Here is a 9,378-nt window from a genome sequence, read left to right on the forward strand (position 1 = left end):
AAGGCAAAATGCAGATTAAAACAAAATGCAGAGTATCTACCTAGGGTAGGGTGAACCATATTCTGAAAAGCAAAAAAGAGGACATACTTCCTGACTGACAAGAACTGCTCTTGAGGGAACAGCTCTGAGAGAACTGTGGCTTGCCCAAGGTCATCCAGCCAGGTGCAAGTGAAGGAGCAGGGAATCAATTCCGGTTCTCCCAGATTAGAGTCCGCACACTTAACCACTACACCAAACTGGCTCTCCTTCCCTTCCTGTCCCCAAAACAGACTGGCCCAAGGTGTCTCAAAGCAGCTTACACTCGTCTTCCCCTCCTTTCCCCACAACAGTCACCCTGTGAGGTAGGCGGGGCTGAGAAAGCGCTGAGAGAACTGCTCTTGAGAGAACAGCTCCGAGAGAACTTGTGTTCCCTCTAAACTGAGTTAGTGTGAGTTAGCTCACAGTTTTTTAGGCTCCGGCTCACACATTTTTGTCTCGGCTCAGGAAGGGATGGCTCCGGAGCAAAACTGATTTATGCAGCAGCCCAAATCTCTCATAGCTCACAACTTTAAGGCCAGTCGCTCACCAAGTAGAATTTTTGCTCACAAGATTCCACAGTTTAGAGGCAACATTGCTTGTGACAGACCCAAGGTCACCCAGCTGGCTGCATGTGGAGAAGAAATGGGGGAATCAAACCCAGTCCTCCCAGATTACCCTCTAAACTGAGTGAGTGTGAGCCAGCTCACGGTGTTTTAGCCTCCGGCTCACCCATTTTCAGCTTCGCTCAGGAAGGATGGGGCTCCAGAGCCAACTAGTTTTTGCAGCAGCAGAAGCTCACAAAGCAGACTTTTTGCACACAAGACTCCACAGCTTAGAGGAAGCCTTGCCCACTACACCAAATCCCCCCCCCGGCCGGCCACTAGTGAGGCAATGAGGACCTTCGAGGGATGCCAGATCCAGGTCGGGAAACTCCTGGAGATTTGGAGGGGGGGCGACACGGAGCCCGGGGGAGGAGGACAGGGGGCGCCGCAGAGCCCGCCCACCCCTTTTTCTCCAGGGAACTGAGCTGATCTCTGCAGCCTGGAGATGGGCTGGGATTCCGGGGGATCTCCCGGTCCCGCCTGGAGGCTGGCAACCCCGTCTCTGGCGCCTTCCCGGCTGAGGGGGGGGGAGAAAGAAATAAATCTCTCTCACACACACACGCACGCTTCGCAGAGGGGTTTTCGGGGCCGCCGCACACGAGGCCCCCCCTTTTCCTCTCTCCCTCGCCGACGACGAGTCCCCCCCAACTTTCAGGTCCCGCGGCGAAGGGCGCGGAGGTGAAAACTACGGCGGCCGAGGTGGGTCGCGGGACGCGGCGGGCGCGAGGATGAGTCCAGGGCGGCGTCCTCTCTGCCGGGCCTTGCCCCCGTCTCCTTCCGCCGCCGAGGCCTCATGGAGCCAATCCTCCAAGAGCTTACAGAGCTCTTCTGACAAGGGCTGCTGTAAGCTCTCGGAGGATTGGCTACGTTAAGGGGGGCGTGTCCTGAGATGCAAAAGAGTTCCTGCGACAAAGAGAGCCCCGCTTCAGAGCTCCCCCGCCCCCCGTTGGAGAAGGACACAAGGGCATGGGGGCGGGTCGCTTTTTTAAAAAGACAGAATGCAGAAGGGGACAAAATGACAAGAGATCAGCCTGCCCAGGATAGGTAAAGGTTCCGTTGCTCGAAATCCAGTGGTTAACTATATTTTGGGAAGCAAAAAAAAAAAGAGGAGGTCATCTTTCCCAACTGACTGCTTCAAACGAGGGGTCACTGCGACCAGTGTTCCCTCTGAGCTGGCTCACAGGTTTTTTAGCCTCCAGCTCACAGGGTTTTTTTGTCTTGGCTCAGGAAGGAGGGCTCCAGAGCAAACTAATTTATGCAGCAGACAAATCGCTCACTCAGAACTTTAATGCCAGCAGCTCATAAAGTAGGATTTTTGGACACAAGACTCCACAGCGTACAGGGAGCATTGTGACCAGTGTTCCCTCTAAGCTGAGTTAGTGTGAGCTGGCTCACAGGTTTTTTAGCCTCCAGCTCACAGGGATTTTTTTGTCTTCGCTCAGGAAGGATGTCTCCAGCGCAAACTAATTTATGCAGCAGACAAATCACTCGCTCACAACTTTAATGCCAGTAGCTCACAAAGTAGGATTTTTGCTCACAAGACTCCACAGCTTAGAGGGAGCATTGTGACCAGTGTTCCCTCTGAGCTGAGTTAGTGTGAGCTGGCTCACAATTTTTTTAGCCTCCGGCTCAAAGATTGTTTTGTCTCCGCTCAGGAAGGGATGGGCTCCAGAGCAAACCGATTTGCGCAGCAGCCAAATGGCTCACTCACAACTTTAATCCTAGTTAGCTCACAAAGTAGAATTTTTGCTCACAAGCTTAGAGGGAGCATTGACTGTGACGCTTCTTTTTATTTGGAAAATCTATAGTAATGAAAGACTATTCTCTTTAAAGAAGATAGGAATAAAAATGCCGCACTTTTTTTTTTTTTACAGACAACATGCAGATCAGGACAATACTACCTAGGATAAAAAAGGTAAAGGTTCCCTTGCTCGAAAGCCAGGTGAGTCCGACTCTAGGGTTGCGGTGCTCATCTCTGTTTCCAAGCCGAAGAGCCAGCGCTGTCCGAAGACGTTTCCGTGGTCATGTGGCCGGCATGACTAAACACCAAGGCGCACGGAACGCTGTGACCTTCCCACCGAAGTGGTCCCTATTTATCTACTTGCAATTTCTTGCTTTCGAACTGCTAGGTTGGCAGGAGCTGGAACTAGAGACAGGAGCTCACCCTGTCTTGCGGCACCCGGGTCTTGAACCGCTGAACTACTGACCTTCCACAGCCTGCAGTTTAGCGTCTTAACCACTTGAGCCACCGCAGCTCCACTACCTAGGATAGGGTGACCATATTTTGAAAAGGAAAAGGACATATTTCCCGGCTGACCAATTCAAACGAGGGGTCACTGTGACAAATCTTTTTTTTTTTAATATAGGAATGAAAGAGGGTCGACCAGATGACTGCCAAATGCTGTTGGCCTAACCCCCTTTTGCTACCTTTATTAAGGGTCTCTACTCCTGGAACCCAACAATGACAATTAACTGATCATATTCCCCAGTAAGGTTTCATAGCATGTTTCTAGTTTTGGTGGGTTTGGGTAGCTTTGAGATTAATGTTTTAAGATGAATTTCCTTTAGGGTTGTCAGGTTCAGCTTCGTCCCCAGCAGGGGACTTGAGGGGGCGTGTTCCCAGAGGGGGCGGGGCACACCAACATCATGACGTCATGTTGGGGACGTCCCGGCTCCAAGCCCCGCCCCCATGGGGATGGTCCCGCCGGGTCCCTGCTGGCCAGGCAGCAGGTAGAGCCCCCTCCAAAAGTGGGTAACCCCTGCCAAGCCGGGGGGTCTGGCAACCCCAGTTTCCTTATAGGATGGGAACCATTATCAAACATTGTGTCATCTTTCATCCTCCCCTTATATTTTGCCTTTCACGCTCCTGTGCACACTTCCTTCTGTAAGGCAATATAGTCTTTCTTGAAAATGGCCAACAGCGGGTAAGAGAGCAACTCCCAGTTCCAAAATGCCACATAGGGCACAATATCCATGCGACGGTTACCTCGAGGTTAGACTACTGTAACGCTCTCTACATGGGGCTGCCTTTGTTGCAAATCCGGAAGCTGCAGCTAGTGCAGAATGCTGCAGCCAGGCTTCTGATGGGCCTCCCTAGGCGGGAGCACATCTGGCCTGTGCTGAAAGCACTGCACTGGCTGTCAATAGCGTACCGGATTCGCTTCAGAGTGCTGGTTCTTACCTTTAAAGCCTTATATGCCCAGGGTCCAACTTAGCTAAGGGACTGCCTTTCCCCATATGTTCCCCCAAGGGCACTACGATCGGGGACGCAACATCTGCGGGCGATTCCAGGCTCTAAAGATGCCAGGTATGCTGCTACCAGGGCCAGGGCTTTTTCGGTGGCGGCTCCTACCTGGTGGAATGAGCTCCCGGAGGAGATCAGGGCCCTGCGGGACCTTGCGCAGTTCCGCACGGGCTGCAAGACGGAGCTCTTCCGCCAGGCTTTCCACCACTACCTCCACCACCACCACCACCAACTGAGTTGGGTAACATCGGAGGGGGGGGGGTGAGATGGCCCTGTGTTAAATGAACTACAGTGCTGCATGGATCTGAGACTGCTATACCCAGGAAGCCGTCTTGTTTACTGAAGACTTTCCTGAAACATCTTGAGCACTTTGTGTTGTTGTAATTGTTTGATTGTTTTATCTTGTTTTTAATCGTTTAAACTATTGGCATTTATGCCCTATCTGTGAGCCGCCCTGAGCCGGCTTGCGGGAAGGGCAGGCCATACATGTAATAATAAATAAATAAATATGCAAACCTGTGGCGTGTGCCCCCAACATTCCCGTGTGAAAAATGAACACCAAGAATGTGGCCTTTAACATTCGGGCGCTTTGTTTGTAGAGCTTCATTTCCACATTGGTTTTAATTGATGCGGTGGCTCAAGTGGTTAAGACGCTGAATTGCAGGCTGTGGAAGGTCGGTAGTGCAGCAGTCCGAGACCTGAGTGTGCAGTGCGCCTTGGTGTTTAGTCACGCCGACCACATCACCATGGAAATGTCTTCAGACAGCGCTGGCTCTTCGGCTTTGAAACGGAGATGAGCACCGCAACCCTAGAGTTGGATTCGACTGGCTTTCGAGCAAAGGAGACCTTTACCTTTACTTTTACTCTTGTTGAGCGTCAGCTGCCAGAATTTCTTCCAGTTTTTAAATTTAGTAGCTCATTTTTGTGTTTGCTCCTTGAATCTTTCCCCTAGTTAGCCTGATTGCCTCCCTCTGTACTGCTTGTAAATATTACTTTAAAATATGACAAAGAAGAAAGTGTGAGGAATAAATCAGACCTTTTGTATTTTTCAAAATTTTTAATATATATTTTTATAAACAGATCACATGATAAAATAGCACAAGAAACACTTACCAAATATAAGGTTATATCTTCAGAATATACAGGAGAAATGAGGCTTATGTACAGTAAGAAAATGGTATTTTTCAGATTTTTTAAATATTTTTTTATCTCCCTCTTTTATAGCAATTTGAAACATCACAGCTTCAGTAAGCTTTAATAATACTTTGGACCAGTGGACGCTTTAAATAGGGGTGCTAAGGAGACTGGGAGGGGGGGGCGTAACCCACCAGAAATACCTCCTGCGTAAGACCCATCAAAATGAGCATGTGGTTTCCGTTTGCGTCTTGTACAGGAGATCTCCCTGATGCATTTGCGCCCTACACGTGGACCAAGAATTTGAAGGAACTCTTGTGGGAAATGGAGTCACACCTCTCAGCCTCTTCTACGATGTGCGTAGTTTTGTGGTATTGCTGTTGTGTTGCCCTCACAAGACGGGAGACCTACACTGAGCTCCTCTGCACATTCCTCCTCTTTGCTCAGGCCTTCCCCCATATGACTGGCTTCCTCTACCCCCTCCAAGACCCTTTCCTTGTGGGTCACATCTCTTCTTAGATTGTGAATCCCAGTCTTGGCATCACTTCCTGATTGCCTAACCGTGGTTAGCAGCTTGCACCCTCCCCATCTTCGCATATGACTTCTCCTGTTTCACAACTCACAGGCTTCCTTCTCACCATAGTCGCACAAGCTCTGTTTTGAAGCTAACTGTGACTCGTTACAAGGGTCAGGTATACCATGCTACCAGTGGTAGCTCCGAAAAGGTAGAGCGGCAGAAGTCCCTAAGCTTCTCCCAATGCACCTTTCTTTCCCAAATTTGGAAACCGTACACCTGTTCAGGGCCAAGGTGCATAGCTGAGCTGTTGGACTAAACCATGAGTTAAGAATTCTACCCATTATTGACTATTTTTGATATTATGACAACCAGTGTTCCCTCTAAGCTGAGTGAGTGTGAGCTAGCTCACAGTTTTTGAGCCTCCGTCTCACACCTTTTTGTCTTCGCTCAGGAAGGAGGGCTCCAGAGCAAACTAATGCATGCAGTAGCCAAATCACTCGCTCACAGCTTCAATGCCAGTAGCTCGCAAAGTAGAACTTTTGCTCACAAGACTCCACTGCTTAGAGGGGGCATTGATGACAATGGATGATAACTAAAAGGATTGTTGGTCATAATGTCATGGTTGCAGCAGATGGCAAAACTTATCAACACACAAAGTTGCAGAGCTGGCAATTTAAAGGGAAAAAAACCCCTAGAAACGAATAAATACTTAAAATCTTTCTGGTAGCAACAGGTTCCTTGGCATAAATCTCCGTTAAATAAATGGGCATGCTCAAGAGGGCAGTAAAAACCGGAATTATTTGTGCGGAACCTGATATATTTCTATGCTACCTTTCTTCCTTCTCGGAAATCGAGCTTGGTGGATCCCGGCTGACCAAAAGGACTTGTATATCGGCACTGACCGGCCAGACCCAGCCTTTGATTACAACCTGAGAATGAACATGAAAATGGGGGAGATATTGTTTGGATTTGTGCCTCTGGAATTAAAATATCTTGGTCCACCCCAGCTTTTACATATTATTTGTCACCCATGAATTTCCTTTTTTCTACTCAAACCAAAAATGCTCCTCTCTGCTGCTCTGGGAGATTTTTGTGCTCTCCATACATTCCCTGCGTCTTCAAGGTTACTGTCTAAATCACCGCAGCGATTAAGGCCTCTCTCACCAACCCGGCTTTGAAACAGTGTCAGCGCCAAGAGAATAATAAACCCTTTTATGGGCCTGGCGAACATTAACTAAAGAGAATGTGTCTGGTCTTTGAAGGACAGGCTCAGTTAGATTATTTTATCGGCCCGTCTTGACGTTCAAATCTGTTGGTTCTACTACATGGAAATCATATACTATCCCGTCAGCTGCTTTGACATGGATAGCCCAGATATCAGATATTGGAAGCTAAGCAGGGTCAGCTCTGCTTAGGACTTGGATGGGAGACCAACAAGGAGGTCCAGGGTTGCTATGCAGAGGCAGGCGATGGCAAACTACCTGTTTGTCTCTTGCCCCAAAAACCCCTATGGGATCGCTGCGACTTGGTAGTACTTTAACACACGCACACATCCCCTCAGCTCACTGGCCTCCAACTGTGTGGACTGCAAGCCACCGCTGGGGTTACACTCTGACCTAACGCAGGTTGTATCTGTGTTGCAGCTGTGTTATTTTTTTTATGCACTTCAACGGTCCAAATCTAAGAAGGCACTGGAAGATGAGTGTCCAGATCTTCTCAGCATTTTAAAAATAGTCGCAATGAACATAAGAACATAAGAGATGCCAATGTTGGATCAGGCCAAAGGCCCATCCAGTCCAACACTCTGTATCACACAGTGGCCAGAAATACCAGTGCCATCAGGAGGTCCACCAGTGGGGCCAGGACATTAGAAGCCATCCCACTGTTGACCCCCCCCCCAAGCACCAAGAAGACAGAGCATCACTTGCCCCAGAGTCCCTATCTATACCTTGTGGCTAAGAGCCACTGATGGACCTCTGCTCTATATGCTCCATATGATTTTAGATCAGGTATGCAGCGCAGGGTGAAAAGGGGAGGTCAGCGACTACTGTGTCTTTACCGAACTCTTAAGGCTAGAAAAGTACTTTCTTGCTCCCCGAGCCTCAAAAAGGGGCTTATCTTATTCCAGACCTGAGTGGTATCGTGAAAGGAAAGGGGATTTTAATCTCTTGTTCCCTGTGCTATATGGGAGAATTGGGAGATTGCGTCTTCTTTTTAAGTTAACAAAGCGATATCCTTCTGTATACCCAAACAGCCAGAATCCCTCCATTGTTTGCAAGAACAAGGGGAGTGGGTGAGGAATCTTGGTTGAGGGAGAACGATTAGGAACCTCCGACTCACACATACATCCACATTTCCACCGTACAGGATTCTAAAAACTATTGAGCGGGCCAGTCTCCTTTCGGCCCACTTTGAGTTGACTCTCAACTGCCCTCGATATTGGGGGGGGGGGAGTTCTTTTGGCTAATTTACAAAAACATATTATTCTCAGACAGTAACTGGGGCGTCTCACCTAATAGGTAGAGATCCGCACCTTGTCTGTTAAGAGGCCTGTTTCTGTGATCAGCACAGGCCACCCAGTTCACTATAAGAGAGAGGAGGCAAAGAAACAGTTGATGAAATGGGACAGGAAATGATAACAATGTAGTTCCAGAAAGACATCGTGGATAGGAAAGAACATGACACAAACCGGGGTGGGTGGGGTGGACAACTTAAACCATACTCCTTAAAGACTAACAAAATATGCGGCAGGGTACGAGCATTCGTGAGTCACTGCTTCAGGGCTCTTTTTGTAGAAAAAGACGGCTCCACTAGTGATTTTTATCATTGTTTGTGGACCTGTCCGATTACACGGGGCTTCTGGTCCCAAGCTTTGGGAGCAATAAACAAGATAACTGTAGAACGCATTCCATTGGATCCAGCTGCGCTGCTTTGGAACGCATCTTGTACCACTGAAAAAAAGGGAAATCCGCGTCTCTGAATTGTCTGCCACCCTAATTGCAACGGCCAGGCTTGTTATTGCTGCCTCTTGGACATCGGCGTTACCCCCGTCTCTCCATCAATGGCAGAACAAATGCTGGGATCACTACGTGATGGGCAAAATAGCTGACACGTATGAGACACACACGCACGCGCGCGCGCGCGCGCTCTCACGATCACAGCCTAGATTTGTACGAAAGTGGTCTGCATTAATAACCTACTTCACAGAACATGACATTCTACCAGCACATGTAGGCTACGCCGAACGGCTTCATGTATGAGTTGCTTTTTATTAATTCAGTTAGCCTTTATTTCAGGGTTTGAGCAATCCACAAGCTTTTAATGATATCTTAATGGTACTATAAGACACTCACATGTTAGCGGTAGGATACTTGGGAACGAAATAAAGCGCATAAGGCCTCAGTCGGGCAAAGTTAATCTTGATATATGGATATATTGAAACGTCTTAACTGTATTTCTTTACACGTCGTGGAAACAGGGTTGAATGCATTACTGTTTACGCTTATCGGATTTTATGTATATGTGACTTATTTTTGAATTAAAAAAACGTAGAAAAACAAAAACAAAAAAACGAAAGCTCCTCCCCGGCCACATATTTCGTTAGTCTTTGAGGTGCTCCTGGACTCCTGCTTTTTTCCACTGTTACAGTCAAACGAACACCGCTACCCAGGGGTCGTTTTGTAGAAAAAGAGCGAGGGGAACTCATTAGCATAACTCATTAGCATATGCCACACCCCCTGACATCACCGGAAGTGTGTCATAAGGCCACACACCCTGCCCCCAACGGTCCCGGCCGCCGCCGCTGGCCTTGCAGCTCCACTGCTGAGCCCCATGAGGGGCCCGGCGGTGGACCTGCAAGGCCG

Source organism: Gekko japonicus, unplaced genomic scaffold (assembly GCF_001447785.1).
Source record: "Gekko japonicus isolate JY-2015 unplaced genomic scaffold, Gekko_japonicus_V1.1 scaffold3418, whole genome shotgun sequence".
Classification (NCBI taxonomy): domain Eukaryota; kingdom Metazoa; phylum Chordata; class Lepidosauria; order Squamata; family Gekkonidae; genus Gekko; species Gekko japonicus.